This window comes from Cygnus olor, chromosome 7, assembly GCF_009769625.2.
Source record: "Cygnus olor isolate bCygOlo1 chromosome 7, bCygOlo1.pri.v2, whole genome shotgun sequence".
Taxonomy (NCBI): Eukaryota; Metazoa; Chordata; class Aves; order Anseriformes; family Anatidae; genus Cygnus; species Cygnus olor.
The window spans coordinates 5,667,382-5,682,634 of NC_049175.1; positions in this window are offsets into that span (position 1 = coordinate 5,667,382).

The following is a 15,253-nucleotide window of genomic DNA, read 5'->3' on the forward strand; positions in this document are numbered from 1 at the left end:
TACTGTTGGTGGTTAGGCAAAACTGTTTAGCCTGACATTTTGTTGCATATATAGACAGGTAACTTCAACTCTACAGTTGAATCATCGTGAAGAACAAAATAGGCAAAATATGAAGAAGAATTTCATTACATAGGACGAAACATATTTTTCCTGTATTTTTATTACAGGAGTTATTATTTATTAATAATAATTTTATTTCATAACACTTTCACAGATCTAATAGTGCCCTCACCAGAGATTTTAATGTGTGTATTACAGAAGTTATTTTAAATAAGTCCGAAAAGTGATCAGTAGTTCAAACTGATTTAAACTTCATAATGATTTCTAACTTCAGAAAATTCTTTTTAGTACAGAGGGTATGAAGGTGGGATTAAGTTTAAGTTAAAGTGCTATTAAAAAGCCAATGATTATAAGCCAGAGGTATTGCATAAGGAAGGGAACATAGCCACATGGTAAGATCAGGCAGATCTACAAATACACAGCCTCTGTTATTTTTTTCTTTTATTTTTAGCATTAAATCTAAGATCAGTTCTTGAATTTCATTGTTTGAACAGGAGATTAGATTTCACACATTTATTATTTGTCCTGAAAAATTTAAGAAAGGTCTTTATACTATGTGAAGTGAGGTACCAGTGACAACAGAGACCTTCAGAATCTAGAAATGCATGAGTGCTCTTGAATAGCTAGACATTTCCATTGTACATTCAGTTAAATTCCTGCTTTTTTGGTATTTATGGACTTTGTTTCTTTTTTTTCTTCTTCTTCTTTTTCTTTTTTCTAAAAACATCTTAGGTCTAATACTAGAAACACCCATGTTATTGTTTGGTTGGTAGAGATGAGTGCTTACCAGAATGTTCCATAGCATTCACATCCAGCTGAAATATTAAATGTATCTGTTCCTTTTGAATTTACATCCATTTGGGGGTTCTTCCTGGAAAACACATACTTAGTGACTTCATTGTTAGAAAATCCAAAAAGCTCGTTACAATAAAGGAAAATGCCAAATATTACTGAAAAGGAAACGTATTTTTAGGAACTTTATCTTGCCCAAATGAAAATCAAAGCATACCAAGTAACCATAGAGTTTAATGAGCATAGCTCACATTTCAAATAGCAATTAACTGCTCAGGAATGAGAAACATAAAATTATTCAGCAGCATGATTCATGGTTGGTTAATGAGTGATTTTTATTATTATTATTTTTTAAGTTGGTCTATGTCAGAATAAATGCTGATCACTAACAGATAAAAATCCACGGATGGTATCTGTCACTTACCATGTTGTGTATAGGTGTTAATGATAGTATAGAGCAGTACAATATGTAAAATTATCTCAGTTATTCATTAAAAGAAGTGCAAATCAGATGTAGATCATTAATCTATAATGTAATTAGGCATCTGAAATTGTGATTATTATTCTGACTTGGAACGGTAAATTATTTTTGTTACGTTATTGCACCAACCCTCAGCTGTACTATGCACTTCCTACACATTTTCATCTTGGGTACAAATGTGTGACCTCCACTGATGCTGAAAAGAGGTGCCCTGCCTGCCCTCCACCACCTTTCCCGGACTTTCATTGAACTCCTTACATAAGCCATCCTGGGATATGTGAGGCTGCAGTATGAGTAGGGTGAGCCTCCTGATCAAGCCAAACCCTAACTATCACCACCATCCAACTGAACAACCCTACCCCAAACACCCCCTCACCACCCCAGCCTCCCCCCAGAAAACTACCCCGAACCAAATAAAATTTCCCTAGGTTGAGCTCTTTCTAAAATTGTGGCCATAATTAAGCCTGGCTGAAAAAAATGGTGTACTCTTAGCTCTTAAGATGCTAGGTATGAAAGCATTATTCTCCTATTGATTTAAATAAATCCAGTCTGTTACTTTTTTTCACGTTATTTTCAGACCAACTTTTTCATAAATCCCTAGAGCATTTTAACTTACTGCAGTTCCTTAGATACATTATCTGATGACAGGTCCCCCTCAAACAGTAACTACTTGGCCTTACAAGTTTCCTGGCCTCTGCTTCTGCAGGAGTCTTGTTATTTTGGTGGTCACATACCAACTGTATTCAAAAAGTGCAGCGTAGCAACAGGAGGCACAACTAATCTACGACTTAAGAGTTTAATCTACACCAAATTATAATAATGATGAGGGTCAGGGACCTCTATTTCAGGTCAGGCTCTAAAATTGTGTCTGTAACTCCATGTACTTCAAAATTAGCAGGCTCTTTCCCTATGGTAAGTAATCCCACCGATTAAATTTCATAACAACTTAAATTTGAAACAAGGAAGTGACACTATTTTCATGTATTTTTTATTTTATTTTTTTGACATAACTATTATTCAAGCCAGTTACTTTTATTTGTGTATATATTCATAACAAATTTTTATCAAATAAAAGTAACTGGTATGAGTAATTAAATTTATAATTCAAATTCTTAAAATATATTAACTTATATTAAATAAAAGTATAAAACATATATAGAAGTGTATGAACTTACACTTTTATACATATATAGATGTTTATACATATAATTATGTATAAAAGTATAACTTCATATACTTTTATTATAAATTAATATATATTAACGAAAGTATATGAACTTATATAATTATATTTATAAATTTATATAAAGAATAAGCATATATTTGAACTTATATATACTTTTATTTTTAAGTATGTAAATATATTGAATACGTACATTAATATAAATAACAAAATGTAAAGCAAGGCTATCTGATAGATTTCTGGTATACGACTATAGAGAAGAATAACACTTGATATGATGGCTCTTCACCTCCACTAGCATCCCTATATGATCAAAAAGATTGTAATTTCACTTTGATTTCAGTCCAATGTAAGTTAGGCTTGGAATTGCCTGTAACAGTCTTCCTTTCTCTGATAAAATAATACCCAAGAGTGAAACACAGGGCGGTTTTCTTCTGTTAAGAAGGTCAGCAGAAAACTGTCAGGGGTCTGCGTCTGGTGTCTTGAAACTTAGGCTGTCTTGGGAGATTACCTGCATTCAAAGTCAGAAATAATTTTAAGGTATACATGCTGTTTCAAACTGCAGAAGTTCATTTCTGTGATCAGAGTGATTATTCTTTGTCAGAAGAGTGCTGGTTGCTGCAGCAGAACAAAACCTTTCTAAATTAGATTTGTTGAGAATGTCTGAGGTTCTTGTCTCAAAACTGTTTGCAGTTTCTCCTCTGTACTGGAAGCGGCAAATATCAGATGATCGGTGAAAGTAGATCCACATTGGCTGTTTTTAGCAGCAGCTTTTCAAATGAAAACGAGCACTGAGCAGTTCTGGAGTAGGGGCTGAGAGTGGGTTGATTCAAATCCCCCTCAACCATGTGCAAAAGCTTTTGGTTCTTGTGATTGGGACTGTGTGTTTTCCCACCTGATTGGCTAGGATATAGACACCTTAATACTAGATATTGCTTTGCCCATAAGTAGAACAATATAGGTAAAATAACTAATATTAGTCACTGTAAAGCCGTTCTCAGAATGATTTGCAGTCATCTACCCTGACATCCACAGGGAAGTCAGGTGGGCAGCTGCTGCCATAAGAGGATATTAATTGTAGTGTTCTTTTAAAAGTGAACTGGAAAGGATTTGTTAGTTTAGTTACATTTAGCTCATGAGATGAAAACACCTTTTATTAAAGATCCATTCAAATATGTGTTCTGAAAATAAAAGTGATACTTAAAATAATTTAAGAATGTGACCTTGAAAGTCGCACAATTCAGGTAGAAGTCCAGGTGGTAATAAGCTAGTTTATGTATATTCAGTAAGAGGATCAGGAAAGCAAGCTATGTACAGTGGTCCATATGGTTGTCATTCCCTGTATGTCTTTGATTTAAAGATCACTGTAATCCTACTGATTTCAAGAATACTAACTTGTATCAGTACTAAATCATAATGAAGAAAACCAGATTGAAAGGATCTGTGGCTTCATCCTTAAACTAAGTGGTTTGGGAAATATGATTTTTTTTTTAGACTTTATATAAATATAATTATATAGGTGTATATAAAAATAGTGTGCTTATATAATACATAGTATATATTTACATAAATATGTATTTCATTTCTGCTTAGTAAGTTTTCAGCATTGAAATTCAATGTGCTTGTAAAGTACAGCATCACTTTTAAATATTATGAGTATATTAAAACTAGCCTTAGGGCTACCCATAGGCATATATGATATCTGCTATCTGCTAACCATTTAGACGCACTGTTGTATAGGACAGACATATTGTTAAAAGTAATTGAGAAGTGATAGGTCTGGGATTTTTATCTGGCTATAACAAAGAAGAAAATCTAAAGGAGTGTAACTATGTATGGTGGGCCAAAGACTTGAGGATATTCTCAATTTAGAGAGTGTATGTAAATATGAAAGAACCTAGGTAATGAATAAAAAGCCTAAGGAAATAACTGATGTTTGATAGAATTTGTGTGCTTAGCTCTCAGTTCTGCTGAAAATTCAAGATGGAGAATTTCAATTTTCAATGAATTCTTATCTTTAACATGTTAGCCTAGAGTAATGGCCATGTGAACAGTAACAAAAGTGTGAAAGCACTTACATTATACATTTAAAATCAAAATGTTTCCAACCCATGCTAGCATGATTGTATGGAGATCACCAAAGAGTGAAGAAAGAAAATTGAGCCTAACATGCGAATGTTATTTGGAAAGATCTTTTTGTAAATACTGAGTTTTAGGATTTTAATTCCTACTTCTATTTTTCTTCTATAACCTTCATTCTTCCTTTCTACTACTTGCCTTTATCAGTTTACTATTCTTCCCTCTGGCTCTTCTTTGCACTGCTTTGTTCTCTCTCTTCTTGTATCTGCGCTTTTTTTTTCATTTCCTTTTTTTTTTTTTTATCCTTGCCTGTATCTTTCTTGCATCTGCTCTTCAATCTCCACTTTTTTTCCCCCCCGTTTTGTTCAGAAGCTATTCTCTAATCACAACTTACTACTTAGTCCTACCTAAACCATATTACCTGTATTCCTTCCCAAATATAGGGTAAGGAAGGTAAGAAAAGTTTAAAAACAAACAAAACTACACAAAAATAAAGGTGGCTATTAAACTATAGTTTGGAAGGAGAGAAAAATACCCAGCTTGCTTTTTGCATATTTAAATACAGTTCCTCCAGAGCATTTGGGTAACTGCATATTCATGAGAATCATGGTGGTCAGTGAACTAGGAAATTTATGCTAGGAATAAATGTACAGTGGTGCAAAAACTTGTGTTGGGAATACTTTTCTCATTGCGTGCTGGTCAGAATTCTGTAGTTAAAGCAAGCAGGAGCCAGGCCCAGCACCACATGGTTTCAGCTCCAAGGCTGTACGTGCAGATCTGGTGTACTTCCAGGTCTCAAGATAGTACAGATACGAGCCAGGTAACTCCAGGCACAGAGTCTCATTTTCTGTAGGAACACCCAAGGCACTGTCAGAAAGCTCACACAGCCTGTACGTTTGCTGAAGGAAGAGCAGCTAACCCACGTAAGATTAGAGTGGTGCAGACTGACAAAACTGGTCCTGACACAACCCTGTGTGTCACGGGAAAAACAAAATACCAACAAACCCTCAAAACAACCCCCTCTAATGCAATAGAAGGAGCTTACAGAAGATGAGCATTTACTATTCTGTGACTGTATCATTTTTAATCTGGTGCTAGGATTCTGAAAGTCAGACTTGCTCTGTCATCAAACCATAGCCTCGGATAAATCACCGGCCAGTTGAAGTAGTGAAATGCTGGAAATGAGTCACTCATCACAGAAGTGCTAAATCTACAACAGTTAAAGGACGATGAGATTCCACTACGTCCATGGGCTACTTTTCTTGGCTGCCTCTGCTCCCTCTTGCTTTGACATTCTGCCAACTTTCCTGTTTTCCTCCAATTTCCTAAATATAATTTGAATAACAAACAAAACAGCATCAACGAGAAAAAACAAATTGTTTCTCTGAAATATAAATTACATATACTTAATTAGGAACTGAAATCCTGACTAAATGGCAGCTTCATTTCCCACAGGAATCTTTGAACATTGCTTCTAAGATAGCAGAAGAACCGGGACACTGAGATAAGATTTCTGTGTCTGTAACAGCGTAGTCTCAAAAATCTGATCACTTTCCTTGCAGTTGGTCACTGCAGGAGAAAAAAAAAAAAAAAAAGGGTTTGCAAGGTCTGCAAGGAATGAGCTTGTTCTGCCATTAACGTGGTACTGAAAAGCCTAGCTCAGACTGTTTTCATTATATTTGTCTGTTGCCTACATTTTTGTGAACATATACATATCTAGATATGTCATCTGAGTTAAAATACCTATGCAAACAGTATATTTCTATACTTCCTAGAACCTGTGATGGTCTCTGGTGAATGCTGTAGGGTGGTGTTTATAAGTATTCACTAGTCTGTCTTCAACTTATTGCCGATGTTGTACAATACTTTTGTATCTGACATAACTTTGCTAGCTTTTATAAACCTAAGTACATATATTGAATCTCCTTTACCTCTGCCAGCCTGTGTAATGTATTTCATTACCGTGCTTGACATGCTAGACCCTGCCATGTGTCAAATTCATTACCACTCTGCCCAAATACCTGTATTTGTCCAGTTAGCTTCACAGAAGTGTAGATGGCCAGATTTTATTTTTACAAATCATACTTTTCATACTTTCTGATAACTTGATTATGATTTCTTTTTTTCTTATTTTTTTCCTATGCAAATTAATGGAGGAATATAAATATTTAAGATAAACTTGTACACGTTTGTTTGGGGTGGAGGGAAACAATCTTTTACAGGTCTTGAAAAAAAAAATTCCCCCTCTGTCTTCTGAGCATTGGTCTACTATTTTTTTCCATTTCAGTTCTCTGCAGACATTCTTGTAAACAAACTGCTTTTTTTTCTTTTATTTTTTCCCCACCAAAACAAACAAACAAAAAACTTCATCTTGAGAGCTATTTCTGGAGATAGCTTGCAATATTTCATTTTAGTTCACTAGGTTAGATGTTCAAGATTTTTAGTGCAGAATTAACAAGTCTGTGTGACTGGGATGTTCAGTCATAGGCTATGACTGGAAGAGTTTGAGCGTATAGCTTCTGTGGAATATAGGGATGAAGTGAAAGCTTTTAAGTAAATGAGCAAATTTCAGTAATGAAAACTAATTGGTCAGAAAATATTTGTACATTTTATATCAGCAGATATCATTAAAATAATTTGTCAAACACAAATTATACCACTGTATTACATGTATCCTCTACTTTAGCTGTAAGAATTGATAGGGATGAAAATAAACTGATTGTGATCAATAAATGACCATTTTCTTACTGCCTTTTTCTTTTTTTTTTTTTTTTTAAATTTAATTTAGGCCAATAGAGGTTTCTGTAATGATGCAGTGGTCATGGAATGAAATGGGTGCTGTGAAACAGAACCAGAAGAGTTATGAACTGAACAGTGGGACAAGCCTCACAAAAGGAAGGAAAGCAGAGAAACAATGAACGATAACAATGCAAAATAAAATGTTCAAGATTATTCTGAGCTTTAGAACTAATGATTTAATTTTTTTCTCTAGTTAAGGTGTGGGCTCTGAACTGAGAGATGCATGTTAAGATAACAAATATGAAATAAATAAAGATGTACAGGTGCAGTGGAAACTTCATAGTTCAGAATGTCAGCACATGTGGACTAGCAGACCAGTCAGTCTTTTCCAGTTTACACAAGGGAACGGTTTTCTATTATATGCTTAAGAATGGCAAATATAAATATTTCAAAGCACAGACTAAATAAATAAAAAAAAATATGTGGGGAAGCAGCACTTTTATTTTCTAGAAATGCTTTATTTGCCCAGAAATGAAATACTTTGTTTTTATTACAGATCCTTTTATTAGGGAAATTGAAAATATTAATAATTAATTCTAATCAGTTCAAAACTTTTCATATTTTTTTTTCCTTTTACTGTTTTATGAAGGCCTGTCTGACATACTTAAGTAAAATGATATATGCTCTTAAATTTTTGTTTGATTATATGAATATACAGATCATGAAATGTGGCTTCAGACACAGCCAGGTTCTGCTATTATTGTCTGCTTTTTGTTTCTTCAAGAAGGTCCTCTAGTGTAGCAATTTCTTACTTTCTTTTCCCACTACCTTTTTCTATGTACCATCTGGAGAGATCCTTTTGGTTCCTGCTGTGCTCCTTCCCGTCCATGCTATGGCATGTCTGCTATAGTAGACTCTTTGCCTTAATTCTTCACACAGGTCACAGATAATTTCCTCTCCTATGAGTAAGATTAGAGATTTAAAAATCAAATCAAATCAATCAATCTTACAAATCTTGGCATTATTTGGCATTTGCTGCGTTGCTAATCCACGGAAATCTAGTATTTTTTGTGAGCATTTGGTTTTTGAAAGTATTTGTAAGTCTGTCTGTAACACTGGTGCATTTCCAACCCTTAAATCCATATGCTAAGATGGAAATGACATTTTAGTTGAATATTTGATTTTCTTTTTTTTTTTTTTTTTTTTTTAAGCTGTTGACACCCAATGTATTTTATTTCCTTCTTTCTGTATAGATTATAGGTATGGTAAAGTCTTTGAATATATTCCTTCTATGACTTTTCACATTTATATTTGAGTGAAGCTGTGGGCTCTGGCTAAGACCTACCTGTTTGTTGCTTCAGAACCAAGAACAACATCTTTCTTGGTGCTAGACAAATCTTTTGAGCTTTCCTTCCACGACGGTGAACCCTTGGAAGAGCTGTAGTTTAGCAAAATCTAATTCTAGTGTACAGTGTGTCTCTGCCAGGTTGTTAAAACTGTCATTGAAGGCAATGAGGAACAGAAGAAATGACGAGGACACATCCTTTTCTGACACTGTTGTGTACACTAACCTTTGAAATTCTGTTTACCTTCTTTATTAGTGAGCTGAAGAACCTTAATGAAGTTAATCACTTTTCCTAAAATGCTATACTTCAAGATAGTGAAGTATGTCTCTGTATTTTTCTAGAGTCATAAAATCTGAGACTTTACTACAGTATTTCTTCACATAGTATGTACTACACTTCTGTTAGCCTGGAAGTGCTGTCCCTTCCTGCACAGCTATAATGAGCTGAAATAGTTTACTTGATTCGGTTGGTTGAAAAAAAAGAAAGAAAAATATGATCCCTGAAAGTCTACTGCTGGCTCCCAGTTTGAAGAGAGAGAGCCTGAAATATTCAGCAAACTAGAAAGCCTGAAGCAAATAGTTGGGAATTGGTGAATTCTGTGTACAGAGAAATGGTTCAGGCTTTGCTAGAAACCAAAATCAAGGTTCACAGGAAAGCCTTGTGTCACAGGTGAATCAGTTCCATCTATGGTTTCTGCAGGAGTGCTTTACTTGTGTTTGGAAATTCTGATCGTGTCAGAGCAATAGGATGAGCTGTGCTCACCAAAAACAAAATAACGAATATATTTTTCTTTTACGAGACCCTTTCTCAGACCATAAGAAGGGGGTCTGAATATGTCTGTGAGTATATTTATATGCCATTCAACCTGGAAGTGTAAATGACACTTAATACCATTGAAAATCAGATTTTACTCTATGTGGACAGCAAGTGATAAAACTTTCAACCTATTTTTAATGTTGTCTTCTGAACACTGCTAAATTCGTTATTGACTTCTCAGTTGTTGTGTCCAAAATTCCATAGAAATAACAATTACACTGTTAATTCAAATCAGTAGAAAACAGAAAAGTTGACTTTTCACAGAACAACAATTGAGAGCATCATTCTAATATATTCAGATCTTTAATCCAAGAGAGTGGAAAAATCTAACATAAATGAAATTATTAATGCCATGCAATATGAATTAAAATCATGTCCAGATCAAAATGTGCTTAATATGCTAGCTCCAAACTCCTTTCCATCCCTTTGGATTTAACAACCGTTTTCAAGTACAGTAACTCAGGATGTGCAATTTAGTTCCACTTGACCAAAAAAGAAACACAGTCAGAAATTACTTTTGCAATACATTGTTCAATTACTGTTCAAGAACATTGAGATTCCGCATGAAAATTCTAGATATATGCATAGAACATTAATCAACCCAGTTGTTGTTATTGTATTCTTGTATACAAGCTCCTCAGTTTAAAAGAAAAGAAAACAAAAGAAAAAGGTTTCAACTAAAACATGGCAGACATTAATGAATGTGAAAGGAATGTTAGAGAAAAAATCTCATGGTAGTCTGAAGGTTTTATCACCCATTCAGATCTTCAAACAGATTGTAATGCTTAGACTGATCCTGTAAGTATCAATGTAGAAAATGAATAGATGAATCAATAGAATGCAATGTAGAAAGTAGGTGTTTCTAGAAATTACTCACAAACTTTTAGTAAAATGCGGGTAAAATCTGGCAAACTTCAGGTTTCTCTGAACAATAGTTATGGCTTCTTCTGAAAGCTTCTTAGGCTCAATAGGCTATATTTCACACACATGCCTAACGCAAGTTCCAAGGGCCAGCATCAAACCTGTTCTTAAGAACAGGTCTCATCAAGGTCTTTTCTATTAATCTCTATGGTAAGAGAATTAACTTCAAGACACTGCCACCATGCTTATCTAATGATTGTAACTACTGCTTGGAAGCTGCGATGAAGTTTTATAATTTCTCTAAATGACTGCTATTGAAATAAGCAGCAAATCAGAATATATGAAACACTGAACAAAATAATTGTACATTGCAACCTTAAGCTGAAAAATGCCTTCTGTTAAGCAATTGCTTTTTCTGGTAAATCTGCACCTCTGATGCCAAAATTATTTCAGATCAGCAACGTCATACTTTGACTCACATTAGATTTGCTATTTCTTTTTTTCTTCTTTTAATAGTTGCTAAACAGCAACAACTTTAAATTTAAAGATAAATTTTTACTACCAATTCACTAACATGTGTAAACACACCCTTCTCTGAGAATTCAGCTGCACCTTTGTTGTATTTATATATTGTACTTCTACTACATAGGAAACAGTTCTGTCTCCACAACAGCTTTATTGCTGCTTGCTTCTTTTCTTTTTCAGTGTATCTTACTTGCAGTCCAAGTTTGTTGTATCAAGTTCTAAATATCTCTGGAATACTATGGCTGGAAACTGTAAAATAAATAAATAAATAAAAATGGAGGGCTCCCAAGGGCTTTTTTTTTTTTTTTTTCTTACAGCTAGCGCAAAGGAAAATGAAAAGATGAGATGAATAAGAATAGTTCCTGCAGAGCAGAGGAAAAATCTTTTGAATTTCCTCATACTGTACTATTTACAAGCACAATGAATAGTGTGAAGCACATAAAGTATTGACATGCCTAATTTCTTCCCAGATACCTGGAATGCATTATGTCAGATTCTCTGCTTTTGTTGATACAAATCATAGGAGCAGGTGGTTCTTAATCCTTAGGATCCGTCTTTGGATCTGGAGATGGGTAGAGTAGACTTAAAACATAGCTGGAGGTCTTCTGTGGCTTTGCAACAAACAGCATATGCATCAGAGGGGAAAGGACAGCACAGTAAATGTATTTAGTATTTTTATAAGCTATAGAACCTCTGTTTACTGATGGTTGTCATTTCCTTGATTATTTAGGTTGCCTGAACTGGAGAGATACAGCCTGTAATGCTTCTCATAGACACTATTTTCAACAACACAATCTTACATCTTAGTGAAAGATAACACAGGATAGTGATTTTTTCCTTCCCTATTTAGTAGTGGGTAAAGATGGAAAAGTAGTGGGAAAAGTAGTGTATTAATTTGCTTTCTTTTTGAATATGAATATTTGAAGGGATTTTTTTTTTTTTTTTTTTTTTTTTTTTTATTTAATGTATTTACCTATCTATCATCCTGAGTAAGATTTTGTGTGTGTTGCATAGCATACGTATGGGATGCCTATAGTGTAGGTATTATAGATGCATGCATATAAAAATATGTATAGTACAGATATACAGGATAATTGGCTTTATTAGGTGCTCTATGTGTCACTTGGGAAATGTTGGGAAATTCCTACAGATGTTGTTGATTCAGGAATTCCTAGAAAACTCCAGAAGATATAAGAAATATCCTAAATTTCCAGGATCATAAAAATTCCTGTAAAGTGATGGTGTGCTCCTGGAAAAGCTGTAGATTCATTAATCACCAGGATATATTGGAGAAGTCCCCAAAAGTCTCTTGATCCAGGAATTCTGAGAAGTCCTTGAAAGTAGTAGTGAAATTCTTAGAAAACAAATGGAAAAAAAAATAAATCCTAGAAAACACAGGTGTTATTCTTGAACATCAGTAGTAGGGAATTCCTGGAAAGCATCAGAAGCATTCTGAGAAATCACTGGGAGAACTCCTAGGAAGAAGTAACAAGATTTGCTGGAAAGCATGGGGAGACAAAGAATAAGCAAAAAGGAAATTCCTAGAAAGATGCTACAGCATAGTTTTATTGAATGTTTTAGAAAGAAGCGATACTGGAGGATACCATCTAAGAGAACCCACACTGTCACCAAGAGAGTTTAAAGATATTTGTTATTCCCGTAGTCCTAACATGCCTTAAATATACAAGTTCCTATACAGAATATTTTCAGAGAACTTCCTGAATTGTGAATAGTTATAGCTGTCTGTACTGGGAAAAGAGATTGATGTTAATGGGGAGTCTATTTCAGGATTTGAGTCCGAGCTAACACAACACTTCTCTTCTTGCTATAGAGTCTTTAAAAGTGCTGAGATGAAATAATTGTTTTACCTGAGGGTTTGAAGACTCCCTGATAGTATTGCATCAACTCTCAAAGTAATGTCACTCTTCATGAAGTTCAAAATCTTCATTTACTAGTAGTGTGCCATTACAGAGGTTGTTTTCTTTCAATACTATTGGAAACTATCCTCAAAATCCATAAGGGCATTAGTTCTCTGTTAGCAACAAGCAATTATAAAATTAGCAAAACTTAGGGTATGAGGGTTACCTTCTTCTCCCTTTCTTCAATCTGCTGTATTAATTTAGGATTGTCTACTCCCTATTGACCCTTCCTTTTCCAGCTGGCTCCTTTTCTTTACCATAAAAAGATACTCCATGCACATTTATTATTTTTTTTGAAGATTAGTTTAAGATTATCAGGAACCACACTGTTAGTTTTAAGAGCTGTGTTTGCTCAATAATTCTCTGCAGGACACTAAGCCATCCCATTATTCTGCGTCCATCCTGCTCCACTCAAGTCTTTTCTACTTCCGAGGAATTCTGCAAAAAGTATCCCACTGTTGCTAACATCATTGAATTAACAGCTTTACTAAAGAAATGCAGCCATTAATATCAATAGTGTTTCTGCCTGGGTAGAAAGAAACTTTGTCTGTAACTGTTATTTTTCTACTCTTAAGAATTCCAGCTAAATTACAGCACTAGGTAATTTTGTTAACTATGCTTAAATGTTAGCCTAAATTCAATGGAAGGCTTTAAAATATAATTTATGTGCCTTAAACTGCTAAACCTTATACATTTTACCATTTAATAACGGATACTGTAGGCTGCTACAGCTTATCTGCAGTTCTGAAAGCAGACTTCTCAGCATGATGTTTAGGAGTGGATCTTGATGCATGTATACGCTAACACAGATTATCAGAAACACATTCTTCTCTAGTTGCTTTGCATTGTTGTTAAAATGTGATCTTTTTCAAAATGAGCTTATAAACTTCGGGGGGTGGGGGGGGAAGCATATGAGTTGAAAGAAATGGGCATTAAGAAAATTTCATGAAGAATTTATTGTACTTTCAGCTTTTATCTTTCTTATTTCCTTCTCAAAACACTTCCCATGTTCTTTTACTTCTTGTTAGAACATTTTCTGCCTATATTTCTCTCATTGCAATAGATGGAGTTTCCATATCTGTAAGGAGTAATCCTTTTGTCCCGTATTCCCTTTGCAACTTTCAATGTCACGTTCATCATGAATCCACAGTTTGCTTCTCTCTGCCTGGGCTGGTTCCAGCATGATGCATCCCTTGTGGTTTCCCATCCTGTTTCCTCTGACTTTATAGGGATTACTGTTCAGTGTTGTTCCTCTCCTCTGACTGAACTGAGCTGAAGCTGAAGTTGTTGACCACAACCATGGTTTTGCAGAAAAACACCACTCATTGTGTCATAACTAGTATCATTTCATAGATTGTTGACAGGATTGCTTCCAGTCTTGTGCTAGCATAGAATGAAAGATTATAGAGGTCTTTCCTGCTGATCATTTAGAAACTGCCAACCTCCCTGCAGTGCAGAAACCATTTGAAGTTTAAAAAAGTAAATAAAAAATGTACATCGGTGTTTTCACACAGAAAACTCACCAGTCTTATAAGTATATGACAATCAGAGCTTCATATTGTCAAACCAAATTTGACAAGAAAATGCAAGCAGAAAGATTAAACTGGTAGTTCATTTGCTCCAGTATTGTATATCTGATCCTGAGTAGCAATATCTCCTAATAAGGTTGAAATTATACTAATTTCTGTCCTCCAACAGGAAATATTTTGGTTTTGTCTGCCAGGGAGAAGCTGCTAATGTTAATGTTGACAGGTTACCTTTCAACCTTCTTATTTTTATTTTTTAAAAATATTTCTGTGTATTCTAAGAAGTGAAAAAATGTATGTATATGCATAATTATGGTAACAAGACTATTCAGAATTATTTTTATGTAAACATAAATATATTCCCTCTTTGGCAAGTATATACCTAGCATTTTGCACCACCAGTCTTGATTTTTAGAATTAAATGTAAATGAAAGGGAATGGAAGAAAACAAAACCTGAATTGCACCTCAAAAAAGTATCTTTCAGAGGGAACTGGGAACTTTGTTTTCACTAGTTCTTTTGCTCAGCTTTTATAAAGTTGTGCTTCCAAAATTGTCCACTGCCTGGATTTTTCTTCTGGATCCCCACTTGCATTGGTGTAAATTGCAAATTGCAGGAGATATCTAAGTGGCAATACGTGGGAGAGCAAATGACTGCAGGAAATACACAGGCAAACTTGGAGATCGATTTTCAGACTTAATAGTTTCTCTATAGTATAAGGTCAGATTTTCCCCATTACTGAAAGAAGTTTTTGCCAATTTTTATCATATTGAATTTAGAAGTTTATAAATTCTTCATGCTTCTCTTGTGCTTTGTTTTGGGGATTTCTGTTTACTTAAGGTGTAATGGGAACTCTGACTGGAACCCATTTTTCAGTATTTTAATGTAATCCAGTCTAAGGCAAAAGCATGACAAAACATTGATAAA